Below are 14,085 nucleotides of genomic sequence, written 5' to 3'. Positions count from 1 at the left end.
AATAAAAAAAACTTTATATTTAGTAATTTCAATATTTAAAAACTTTTGTTTATAATAGATCATATTTATATAAAGTTCTTAAATTGAAAACAGATTATATGTAATTGGCCTTTTACAATTTTCAAAGTCATATTTACTGGTCATCAAATTCCAATATGTAACAAATTAAGTTCTTATTTTAGAACTTGGTTCTTTATTTTAAGAACAACTTTCAGTTGCAATAGAGAAACTTTATAATTTGGGGTTCTTATTGAAGACCCCAAGAAAAAGAACCATTATTGATATTACTCTAAGGACCATTTTGATATTGATCTAATTTGAATTTATGTCTTTGTGCCAAAAAGAGGTATTTTTATAAGAGTATGAATCAATTAATCAATATCAATCAATCAATCAATGTCAATATCAGCAATTATCTAGGACGATCTTGATTTCGGTCAACCCGAATACATGACGGATCAGATTGACGAGTTTATATTTTACATTTCACGTTTTAAACACACCTTTTTTTACAAATGGATCTTGTTAAGCACCGTAAACCTAACGTGGTAAATGGATGTTTAATTTCCGTCTTTGCGTGCAAATCAATCTTAGATCCAACTCAACATCTATTACTTGATATTTGGATAAACAACCGACATAGCAAAATTTCACATGTTAGGTTTAAACTTGTGGATGCGCATTCATGCATTTTATCCGTTTCATCAACTTTTGCACTTAACCAACCAAGATCGATCAGTAGAGGCCGTTACTGCGGGCGGGATTGGGTGTTCGATTAAAGAGCTTCCCAATACGTACCCTCACCTCTTACTCAGAACCTTTGGATAGTGGATGACCTTATTCAGGGGCCAGGGCACACGAGAGTCATTCTAACGATAGGATGCTAAAAGAGGAACGAGTCCTTATCTTTAGTACCTATGTCAAGTACTGCTTTGTGCTTCGTTTGACCGAGGTACAAAATGGATTCGAATGGTTACCAGGCATCCCATAGTTGCTTGGTGGCGACTCCAAACATCTATGCATCGTTTCGAGACCTTCATCGAGACGAACCCGGCCGACCTAATGCGATTCGGTCGAGAACATTTATATTTCCCCGAACGTGGCTCTCGAACAGCTATATGTCCACAGATTGGCGTGTAGGTGGCCTACGTCCACACTAACAGAATCAGTTAGTAAATATGAGCAGGTATTGAGTGAAGAAAGTCAACAACAACATAAAGCGTTCAATTGTGTTACCATTGAAGAAGAGGATGATTTATGTGAAGTTAATTTAGCGAAAATCCCAAAAGAGCCTCCTTTTCAATGCGCACCATTAGAAAAGAAAGAAGTGTCTGCTAGTAAGGACATGAAAAATACTAAAAAACGTCTTTACACCTTTGATATAACCAAAGGAGATGAAATTTTTAGGCACCTACATGCGAATAGTATTATTAAAATGAAAGGAAATCATAAGATTCCTTCAACGCAGGAGCTTAAAGGGAAAACTTTCTGTTTATGGCATAACGCTAGATCTCATGCTACAAAAAATTGTTTTGTGTTCAGAAATATTTTGCAGGATTTGATTGATACTGGTCAAATTTTGTTTTCAAGTGGTGATAGTGTTAAGACGGATGATGATCCGTTTTCAGTACTGAACTTCAAATGTAATATGTTTGATGTCCATTCAATGCTAACAATTCCAAATTGTGATTGGCAGGAGGAGAGAGCACATCGTTTGTTTGACCATCTGGTGGATAAGCGTTTGTTGGTTTTTTCAAAAGTGGACAGCGTGGAGATGAAAGGAATTTGCAAGTGGCACATGACTGAACTTCACACCACAGATAAGTGTCAAACTTTCCGGGCCTTTATAGCAAAATTGGTCTAGAATGGGAAGATCACATTGCTCCCGACTGACGGATAAGTTCTAGATTTAGCCAGTGAAGGCAAGGTCTTAGAAGCTGTGAAGGGGAAACCTAACAAAATTGACGAAGGATCTGCGCCTAAATCCTTTAAGGAGGCTGTGGAGGTTGATCCAAGTCATGCACGATTGATCCTATAAATGAAGAATTTGCAGAGGAACACATGCTTTGGTTGTGCTGATATGCTGCACTTTGAGCTTCTTCAAACTCAAGCTATTCCGAATGATCCTAAATGGATAATGGCTTATCAGCACCGGACAGCAAAAAGGATAAGAGATCTGGAGAATGTGGGTCCCAGAAAAGGATCTAAGGGAATGCTGTCCCTTGGATTCTTCAGGAAGCCTCTCAGTGATTTGAAGAATCAAACGAATATTCCTGAAGGAAAAGGTGTTCTTGTCACTAAGAGCCAAAAGAAGAAGCATGCTAATGTAATACTACGATTTTCTAAGTTGGTTACTCGGCCAAATATGGCTTACTCGGCTGAGTAAGTGTGTCGTGTGTTTTTGGACAGTTTACGGCCCAGGAATACTCGACCGAGTAGAGGATAATCGGCCGAGTATCTATAGAGTATCCGGTCTAACGAGGTTTATTTCCGCGGTTTGGTTAAGGTGATTAGAGATTATATAAATTATGCTTTTCAGTTTCTAAATCATTTTACAAAAAAAACCTAACGACGTTCATCTCTCTCTAATCACCCTAATCACTCTCAAGGCTAATTGATCGATCACAAGTCTACACTTCCGTCTTTTGTCTCAATTTCTTTGTTAAGTCTCTAGTGCCTTGTAATCAGTTAATGGGTTGTCTTTTATGGTTTTGCCCTAATTATAGATTTGGGTTAATTTGGGAGAATGGTTTATAGTGATGGTATATGATTATTTTGTGTAGGTGACGGTGTCATGGATAATTGCTTGTATGTGCTTGGATTGCGAAAAGGTAGGGTTTCCCTACTCAGTTCCTGTTTAATTGATTTGAGATTGTATTGTATTGTGTACGATTGATTGTCTGCTGATCTTTGTGGGAGTGTTGGTGTTGGTGTTGGTGTGGTGTTGGTGTTGTCATTTTCGGGAGTGGCTTCACACCCTAGTTCGCCCTCCGTGGAACCCGCCACGGGAGGGGATGTGCACATTAAGGGACATGGATTTCGCTCGTTGATGAGCGGGGCTTAGGTGGGGATTGGCTGCGGTCCCCCACTGGCGGCGATGATTACCTGTTGCGATGGGCAATCTGGCAAGGCTACACACTTCGGTGTGTAGTCGGTTACTGTGTGAGATCGGGAGATCGGAGGTGGATGATGATCAACTGGTTGCCTTTTGTACTTGTCTTACTTTGATTATTCAGTAATTGACCCCGTTGTTGTTTTATAAAATCTGTGGTGATCCATTCGGGGATGGTGAGAAGATTGTGACAGGTGATGCAGTTCTTTAGCTATGGGGCAGTTATGGGGAGTCATCACTCGAGTCTAGCTTCCGCCGTCAAGAGACTTAGCTTTCATTTCTAGTTGTTAAACTTTCACAGTTGTACTTTGGTTTTGATTTTGGAACATGTAAACATTAATCAGTTATACTTTAATAATTGTGTTTGGATTGTTAACTTTGATATACTGACCTCGGGCAACCGAGATGGTGACGATCTCTCATGCTAGGGTGGTCCTGGTAAGGCATCTTGGTATGTGGGGGTGTCACAAAGTGGTATCAGAGCAACGATTCTGGCACCTAAAACTAATGAACTCAATGAACTTAGGGAGTCTAAATAAAATGAACCCGGGAGAGTTGTTTGGAGCTACCGCAAAGACTTGGGAGACGTCCCGAAGTCGCATTAAGGCCCTTACGATCTCAAGCCGGGGTCACATGGGGGGAAACTGTTGTATGTTGAGTCATGTGTGTGTGATACCTATAACTTGCATCTAGTGAAGTTGTTGGATGAATGGTAAAAGTGTTGGAACATGGTAAAATATCAAAGGTGAATTGTGAATTCGTATACAATAGATCTTGAGCATGAAATATGTTGAGCATGTTACCTGTTTAATACGTGGTTTTCAAAAGCGTAGTGGTACATGTGTATATGATTATGATGATGTTAATGTTTGGTTTGTTGGTAGTAGAATTTGATTAAGGTCATGCGTCTATATATATGAATGTCGTGTTTAATTTTTATGTGGGTATGATAAAAGTTCAACTATGTACTGTTTTTTTAGAAGTATTGAGTTGTTACTGTTGCCTTATGCATGTTCAGGTTGTTTTGTTTAGAAAATTTGATTTGTATGAAGACCGATTATGGTAGGGTTGTTTTAAAACTGTCATAATTCGATTTTTAGAGATGATATTGCTGTAATTCCAATCGGAGGTGATAGCTTGTCCTCTTACGATTCTAACAATAGGTCACACGCCCAAAATGACCAAGTAACGAGTGAGATATGACTGTTTTACGAAAACTGGACGTTGTTGAGAACTGTGCTGGTACTCGACCGAGTAGGCCATACTCGACCGAGTATCTTTCATACTCGACCGAGTATTCCATATTCGGCCGAGTAATCTTTCTGTGATAATTCTGTTCAGCTTCTGGAGTCGTGAACTCGGCCGAGTAGTCTCATTACTCGATCGAGCATCCTGTACTAGACCGAGTACGCCATGTACTCGACCGGGTATCTCTTTGGGCGATCATATTGAGTCGGTGGCTATGTTCTTACACTTGTTTTGAGTTATGAGATATGTACACACGTATGTTTTGAGTCTTAACGGATTCTTTTATATATGTGACGGTCTTGATACGTAAGTTACCAGATGCTATGATATGGAGAATGCCGGCTTATGAGGGACATGTGTTGGATAGGGAAGACATGTGTTATAAGTGGTTGTGAGGGATAGTGGAAAAAGAAAGGGAAGATTGATGAGCTAATCAAGGCAAGGAGCATGTTTTGTGAGATATGGTGAGTGATATAGTCGTGTGTTGATTAATATAAAAGTAAGTGTATATAGACATGAGTGATGTAAGTTTAAAGAAACGTGAGAATGAAAGATTGAGATGAGGGATGCGAATAGTGGCAAATTGGGATGTGTAAGGATTTATGGAGGGAGATGGTTAGGATTGTGTTGTTTAAGGATATATGTAATGAAAGGTTGTTGTAGAGGGATGGAGAAGAGGGGTATATAGTGAACTTAGATGGAGTTATGTCGCGACGTAGATTTGTAGATAGTGACTGAGTTTGGGAGTTTGGATTATCAAGAGGTGAGCCTAGTATATAATTCTTTGGGCAATTAACGGTATGAGTTGAATTGTTGGTTTTCTAGGGATACGAAAGGGAGATACAACTAATTAAAGGGTAACCGTTAGTTGTGGGGCGTAATGGTGACAAATGTGAGTGATTAGTATGATGAGAGAGGATCAGTGATAATGGAGAATGAGAAGATATTTATATGAATTCATGAAATTTGAGTTGTGGAGCAACAAGAAGGTGATCGGATTACTAAGGAGTTAGGTAGAAGAAGGAAGGGGATGAATTATTAATTGGTATTATTGGATGAAAGTAAGTTAATTAGGAGAACGTTGACCAAAGTTATGGGACATGAAAGTAAGGAATCATGGAAATGCACGATAGCATCATGAGAGGGTGTGTGTTAATAGTTGTATAAGAGTTCAGGACGACATATTAGCCGTGAGTTTCGAGGTATTAAGGGAGTAAGAAGCTGGCAGAGTGTTTGCACGAAATGAGATTTTGGTGGAGAGTTAGGTGACGATACAATAAAGGATGGAATTGGAAATAATGTTGAGGTAAATTTTGTTGAAGGATTTGATGTTCATTATTTGGGATGACAACCAAAAAGAGGAAATGAATTGTTATATAAAGAAGTGATAGTAAGAGAGCGGTCACATGAAGGATGGTGGTGTCGTATTGTTGTCACTAATGGTTGAGGATGATGTTACATTAAGGAAGTTAGTTGTCCTAATGGGGTTGATTTTGTGGAGACTGATTAGTATGTATGGTTGTGAGGGAGTACAAGATGTGGATATATGAGGTGTTCGCTGGTAGTTGGGTACTGATGATATGGTTACGTTCGCCGGGTGGTGATAATTGTGTGTATGGGAGGATATGATATGAAGGGCACCTGAGTTAAGTTCGGATGAGAGATACTCATTATCAAGTGGTAACTTACGTAATCGGAATTGTCTAGTTACATTCGATTATAGGTCTATGATATGTGTAAATGTTTGTGTGAGGTTCTGACCTCATGAGTCATAGTATGGATAATATTCATAAGGTTGGTATCTGGGATTCCATGTAATATGTTGCGTCATGATCTAGTAGAGCGGTTTTAAGAAAGTCTTTTGGTCAAGAAAGTTGTACTGATTCAGTGTTATAAGATTGTAAAAGTTGCGATGACTATCGATGTGGTTGTTGTGCCTCGAGTGGCGATCTGGGCATGGTTATATAGATTGTTGTTTATTTATTGATGAGACGATTTTTCGAAAGTATATATATTAGTTATAAGGATTGTTGTTTGTTTACTGCTGGGCATGGTTATATAGATTGTTGTTTATTTATTGATGAGACGATTTTTCGAAAGTATATATATTAGTTATAAGGATTGTTGTTTGTTTACTGTTGTTTGCTGTCAGTGTCGGTCAGGGCATATGGAGTGTTGTTTTGTTTACTAATGTTTCTTACCAGTTTTGGCTTGGGAGTGAGGGTAGAGTAAGATATGGAAGAAAGTTGCGTATGTCTCCGTTGTTGTCATGGTATAGTGACATTCTGTTAATAGGACACAGTTGTGAGAGATTATTAGAATACCTTTGATCTTATTTTTGATGAGGCATTGTTGGACATAGTTGTGGCAAGAGAATTATGGAACATGTGTGGTATTGAACTGGAAACTATAGGTGGTTTAACACCTTTTCTTGGGACAATGAGTACGGGGTTTTGGGAGTTAGTATTATGTCAAGTTAAGGGTGAGTTTTGTGGTAATAAAAGAGATGAGCTTGAGAAGCTAATGTGAGTGTGTGTAACAATTGTGGATCGTGAGTTATGATCGTGGAGATGAGTGTATATGTTTATAGAAGTATGTCGTTTTACGGTAATGTTGAAGAGATGGAGTAGTGATTATACTGAGAATTTTATGATATAGATTATGTGAGGGCAGAATAATTGGAGGCACGAGAACTGTTAAAGAAAGAGAGCCCTGGATATAGGAATGGTTGTAGGTGTTGAGGTTATAGTGGGTTATCGTTGACATGCGGTGGTAATGAGGTTTATGGGAAGTATAGCAAAGGACCTAGTATTAGTGAGTTACAAGGACGTAACATTTATCTTAAGAGGAGTAGGATGGAACAAGAGAGTTGATGGTCATACGGTTGCAATTGGAAGTTTGAGTTTGGTGTAGAATAAGGATGGATTGTGTGATGGTCGATTTTATTACAGATAATGGCAGTGCTTGTGGTAGTATGGTGTTTAAGAGGGTGGGTAAACTTCGATAGTGTTAACGGATTGGGTGATGATGTTTATGTGTGTGAGTAAACTTCGAGGACAAAGTTCGTTTTAAGGGTGGTAGAATGTAACATTCTGTTTTGGTGGTTGATCTTGTCTGGTGGATTATCTTGGTATTGAGTTTGCTAGTGAGCGTTATGGAAGTAAGACAGAGTTGGCAACACTTATGTTGTGAGTATTCGATAGTACCATGGAGTTAGTATTGAGAGACTATGTTGTAGTTGAGACGCTATGTCGTGGAAGTGAGCGTGGTTGATAGATTTAGTGTAGGTGTCCATGTTTTATAGGTTGGGTTGGAACTTCGGAGACGAAGTTCTTTTTAAGGAGGGAAGACTGTAATACTATGATTTTCTAAGTTGGTTACTCGGCCGAATATGGCTTACTCGGCCGAGTAAGTGTGTCGTGTGTTTCTGGATAGTTTACGGCCAAGGAATACTCGGCCGAGTATGAGAATACTCGACCGAGTTGAGGATACTCGGCCGAGTATACTCTATACTCGACCGAGTATCCGGTCTGACGAGGTTTATTTCCGCGGTTTGGTTAAGATGATTAGAGATTATATAAATTATGCTTTTACAATTTCTAAATCATTTTACAAAAAAAACCTAACGACGTTCATCTCTCTCTAATCACCCAAATAACTCTCAAGGCTAATTGATCGATCACAAGTCTACAATTCCGTCTTTTATCTCGATTTATTTGGTAAGTCTCTAGTGCCTTGTAATCAGTTAATGGGTTGTCTTTTATGGTTTTGCCCTAATTATTGATTTGGGTTAATTTGGGAGAATGGTTTATAGTGATAGTATGTGATTATTGTGTGTAGGTGACGGTGTCATGGATGATTGGTTGTATGTGCTTGGATTGAGAAAAGGTAGGGTTTCCCTACTCAGTTCCTGTTTAATTGATTTGAGATTGTATTGTATTGTGTACAATTGATTGTCTGCTGATCTTTGTGGGAGTGTTGGTGTTGGTGTGGGTGTGGTGTTGGTGTTGTGATGATTGTGGTGGAGTCACTTGCGGGAGTGGCTTCACACCTTAGTTCGCCCTCCGTGGAACCCGCCACGGGAGGGGATGTGCACATTAAGGGACAGGGATTTCGCTCGTTGATGAGCGGGGCTTAGGTGGGGATTGGCTGCGGTTCCCCACTGGCGGCGAGGATTACCTGTTGCGATGGGTAATTTGGCAGGGCTATACACTTCGGTGTATAGTCGGTTACTGTGTGAGATCGGGAGACCGGAGGTGGATGATGATCAGCTGGTTGCCTTTTGTACTTGTCTTACTTTGATTATTCAGTAATTAACCTCGTTGTTATTTTATAAAATCTGTGGTGATTCATTCGGGGATGGTGAGCAGATTGTGACAGGTGATGCAATTCTTTAGCTATGGGGCAGTCATGGGGAGTCATCACTCTAGTCCAGCTTCTGCCGTCAAGAGACTTAACTTTCATTTCTAGTTGTTAAACTTTCATAGTTGTACTTTGGTTTTGATTTTGGAACATGTAAACATTAATCAGTTATACTTTAATAATTGTGTTTGGATTGTTAACTTTGATATATTGACCTCGGGCAACCGAGATGGTGACGATCTCTCATGCTAGGGTAGTCCTGGTAAGGCACCTTGGTATGTGGGGTGTCACAGCTAAGGCGCTGGCAGCGAACGCTGGGGCAAGGTGGAGATGCAGCTAATACAAGAAGAAATGGTAGCAGACATTAGTTTTTAAGACAAGGGGGCCACGAAGAAGAAAGAGGATGATATCAGTATTGAAGCTTGTGTCAATGTCATTGATAATGAGTGATCAAGTGATGGGTGATGATAAAGAAGACGAGGATTTAGGGGACTTCTCCGACTCTGAGTTGGATTTGTTGGTGACTGATGAAGATCTACAGCCAATTCAATTCGGTTCTTTGGATCCGGACACGATGGAATGTATGATGGTGACCATGTTGGCTAAGGAGTTCAGCGCAAAAGGGACATTATCTGTAAGCTCGGAATTGTTAGGATCAGGTATCCCTGAATGTTTAATTACAAGTAATTTTATTCGTAATGACGCTCTTGACAACAATTTGACCGACCAAGAGGTGAATGGGATGATTAAGGCTTTATTTGTGCGCTGGGGTGTGGATACTGACCATTGTAAACCTTTCTATATTAAAATCAAATTGGAAAATCGGTTGGTTAGTAGAGTCTTGATTGATAATGGGGCTACTGCTAACATTGTCCCAATTGCTATTCTTCAGTTGGTTGGGAAAACAGAAAAGGATATAACTCCTTGTAAAGTGTCAGTGACTAGCTTCGCTGGAACCACTGAATGTTGTGAGGGAACAATATTGCTAGCGATTAAAGTGGCGTCGTGTACAAAAACGATGCCTTTTTATGTGGTTAAAAGTATAAATACTTATAATATTTTGTTGGGGAGGATTTGATTGCATAAAACTTATACTATTCCTTCTTCATTGCATCAATTATTGGTTATGTGGAATGGTAGAAAGTATAAAATCATTTATGCTGCCATTCCTACTGTTGAAATAAATGTCACTAACTTGGATAATGATTCCAAAGAACAGGCGTTAGATCCGCGGGTGGAAACGCTTGATCAATGGCAAATAGTAGACATTGAAGAGCATAATGTCTTCAACAAAATTCAAGAAATTCGCATAGAAGAATTAGAGGACATTCCCGAAGAAGGTCCGGTAGCAGCAGCAGGCGCTCAGGAATTGAGCTTATTGTCGTTTAATTACTAGAATGTAGTAATTGCTATGTATTTCTTTTTCTACAAAAATTGTAATGACTTTTGAATTCAATAAGAATTGAAATATAGAAAATAATGATTCTTCTATGAAAAAGGCAATGTTTTATGTCCGAATAAAAATAGACAAAGTAATAAAAATGCATCATTAACATGGGTAGAAAGCCCATGGGTAAAAAATGATGATATTAGAAAGGAATCAAAAGATCCTCTAGAGGAAGTGAATTTGGGAACCGAAGGAGCGTCCAAATTCACATTTATGAGCCAAAGTTTATATTATGATGAAAAAGAGGCAATGCAAACAATTATGTTCGAGTATAAGGAGGTAAATAAGCTCAAGAAAAAGGTTTGATCTTTCTCTAAAGACAAAGTTTGTCTCCTCTTAGACCAATTTATTGATAAATGTCATGTTCAAAGCAATAAATTAGAAGCTATACAAACTGAAATTGAAGACATAGCCGAAGAAAATGTTAGCTTGAAAGAATGTCTAAATGAGTTTGATCAACCTAGTTGATCATTAAGTCTTGAAAAGGAGATTAAAAAGCTCCGAAAACAGAATCTGTTTCTAGCTAAAAGGGTTGATGAAACGCATGTAACAGACCACTGCACTGTTGCATATGTGTCTAACAAAGGAGATGAGTCTCTCATTAAAACTGTGTCCTAACTAAACAAAGAGTGTGACTAACTTTTGATTGATCTAGCAACATGTGAAAGTAAAAAAGATGATCTTGTCAAAATTGCTGAAATGTTGAACGAGTCAAGTCATGTCAAAAGTGCTTTTGACTGAGTGCAAAAATCAAATGATGACCTTCTTGTTCAAATTGGAAATTTGAAAAAGGTTGAACAAACCCATGCAACAGATACTCCAACTGTGGCATCTGAGCCTAATGATGAAATTGAGACTCTCACAAAACGTGTATCTTCATCAACTAAAGAACGTGACTCTCTGCTAGCTGACCTCACTTTATGTTAAAGGGATAACAAACAACTTGAGCAAATTGGCTTATTGCTCAGTGGTGAAGCAAGGCATGTTAAACATGCTTTTGATAAAGTAGGTCACCTAAATCTTGATCATCTTGCTAAAATTGAAAAATTGACCAAAGAGATAGATGAGGCTAAGATGTTTTATTTAAAATGGGAAGAAGTCAGAATGTTTTTCAATTTCTTTCATAACAGTCTCAAGAATACGAAAAACTTGCAAAGAATACTGGACTTGGTTTCAAATGCAACAGCAACACGCACTGTTGCACTCGAAACCAGGACCCGAGCAAAACTGATTTTCGAAGAAGAAAGTATACTGGCCTTCCCGAATACATCATTTGCAACTACTGTGGTAAAACAGGTCATAAATTTAATGGTTGTGAAAAGAGAATCCTTGACTTAGAAAGAAACACTAAAGTGGCTAAACAAGTGTGAATTAAAAAGGAAGAGGACAAGAAAGTTGTAGTCAAGAAGGAACCCAAAGTTCCTAAACTAAACGTTTGATTTCTTATAAGCATTAGTGAGGGGGCAACAACAATTGGTACTTAGACAGTGGATGCTCTCATCACATGACGGGGGATGAAAACCAATTCCACTCGTTAGAAGCCTACGATGGTGGCATGGTGACTTTTGGTGACAACAAATGAGGTAAAATCATTGGTATTGGAAACGTTGGTAAGTCAAAGTCACTATGTGTCGACAAAGTGTTGCTTGTCAAAGGTTTGAAACACAATCTCTTAAGCATCTCACAATTATGTGATCGTAGTAACACCGTTGAATTTCATGCTAGTGAATGTAGAATAATTGACGGAAAGACTAGAGAGCTCATTCTTAAAGGTAAAGATGTCTACATGACTAACTTATACTCTTTGTCTAGTAGATGGCATTCCTAACATCAAATTTGAATTTAAATCCCTTTGTGATAATTGTGTTAAAGGTAAACAAGTAAAATGCTCCTTTAAATCTAAAATTTTTGTTAGCACTTCCTTAACTCTTAAACTCCTTCACATAGACTTATATGGACCCATGCTTGTTGCTAGTAAAGGTGGAAGTCGCTACATTTGTGTTATTGTAGATGACTATACAAGATTTGCTTAGCTTCTTTTCTTAGTTCTAAAGATCAAACTTTTGATGAATTCTTAATTTGGGTTAAAAAGGTCCAAAACAAATTTGGTTATAAACTTGTCTCCTTGAGATCCGACCATGGAACCGAATTTGAGATTTTGTTATTTGAAGCTTATTGTAATGAGAATGGTATTAGTCATAATTTTTCGGCCGCAAGAACCCCTCAACAAAATGGGGTTGTGGAACGAATGAACCGAACACTTGAAAATATGGCTAGGACCATGCATATTAGCTCTAAAGTGCCAAGGAACTTTTGGGCCGAAGCCGTTAACACATCTTGTTATATCTATAATCGTGTAATGATTCGAAAAATCATTGAGAAAACCCCTTATGAATTTCTACGAGGAAGAAAACCTAACATCGCACATTTAAAATGCTTTGGTAGTAAATGCTTTGTTCACAATAATGGAAAAGACAACCTAGGCAAATTTGATGCTCGTATTAATGAAGGAGTTTTTGTTGGTTATTCCGATCATAGTAAAAGCTTACAAAGTGTATAACAAGTAAGAGAACCATGAAAATGGAGGAAAGCGTCCATGTAATATTTGGCGAATCTAGTCTCTTTGTTTCAAATACACAGGTTGATGATGAAGAGGATGATGAAGATGATGACTTTGAAATTGAAACGATACGACATAAAATGTATCAAGTGGTGGAAGAGGCTGAGCAACAGTTGGAGCCACTGTTGCTTTAGGAAGCTGGCCAAAATTCAGAGGAAACTAACCCTCCATCATCTTAAGATGAAGCTGGCTCATCCAGGGGGAATGAGGATAGTAGTGAACAACTTACCACTCAAACTGAAACTGATCCGCAAACACCCTAAAAAAACATTCCCCATGCAACAGTCACAACAACTGTTGCATCAGAACCAAATGATACAAATGAAGCCTCCAACACCCTCGCTCCAAAGAAATGGAAACATCAAAGTTCCCTCCCTCTATCAAACCTAACTAGTGACCTAATATCTGGAATTAAAACCAGATCATCGCTCCAAAACTTTTGTGCTTTTGATGCATTCATTTCACAAATTGAACCCAGTAATATCACAATGGCACTAACCAATGAATATTGGGTGACGGCTAACGCAAGAAGAATTGGAGAAATTTCGAAAGGAACAAGGTATAACATCTTGTCCCTAGGCCCTCTCAACGTATTGTAATTGGTACGAGATGGGTCTTTCGCAATAAGCTCGATAATGTTGGAAAATCGTAAAGAATAAAGCTAGACTAGTGGTACAAGGGTTTAATCAACAAGAAGGAATTGATTATGATAAAACCTTTGCACCGGTAGCTAGGCTTAAAGATATACGAATGCTTATAACTTTTGCATCTCATCTCGGCATAAAACTTTTTCAAATGGATGTTAAAACCGCTTTCCTAAATGGCTATCTTGAGGAAGAAGTTTTTGTCGAACAACCTCCGGGCTTTATAAACAATGAGTTCCCTAACCACGTTTTCAAATTTGATAAAGCACTTTATGGTTTAAAACAGGCTCCTAGAGCTTGTTATGGTAGGCTTTCAAAGTTTTTGTTAGAAAACAGTTTTATACGTGATTCGATTGATAAAACATTATTTATCAAGTCACATGTCAGAGGAACTGTTGCATGTGCAAGTGTATGTCGATGACATTATTTTTGGTGTAACAAGTAATGTCCTTTATAAGTACTTTTCTGATATAATAATTTCCAAGTTTGAAATGAGTATGATGGAAGAGCTTGGATTCTTCCTTGTTCTTCAAATCAAGCAAAGTGAGAAAAGAACCATGATCTATCAACAAAAGTACTTAAAGGAAATGATGAGTAAGTTTGGGTTGACTAACTCGAAACCTATGGCTTCACCAATGATCTCTAAGCTTAG

The sequence above is a fragment of the Silene latifolia genome, chromosome Y, assembly GCF_048544455.1.
Source record: "Silene latifolia isolate original U9 population chromosome Y, ASM4854445v1, whole genome shotgun sequence".
In the NCBI taxonomy this organism is placed as follows: domain Eukaryota; kingdom Viridiplantae; phylum Streptophyta; class Magnoliopsida; order Caryophyllales; family Caryophyllaceae; genus Silene; species Silene latifolia.
The sequence above is the reverse complement of the archived record's forward strand: the minus strand, read 5'-3'. Positions refer to the sequence as shown.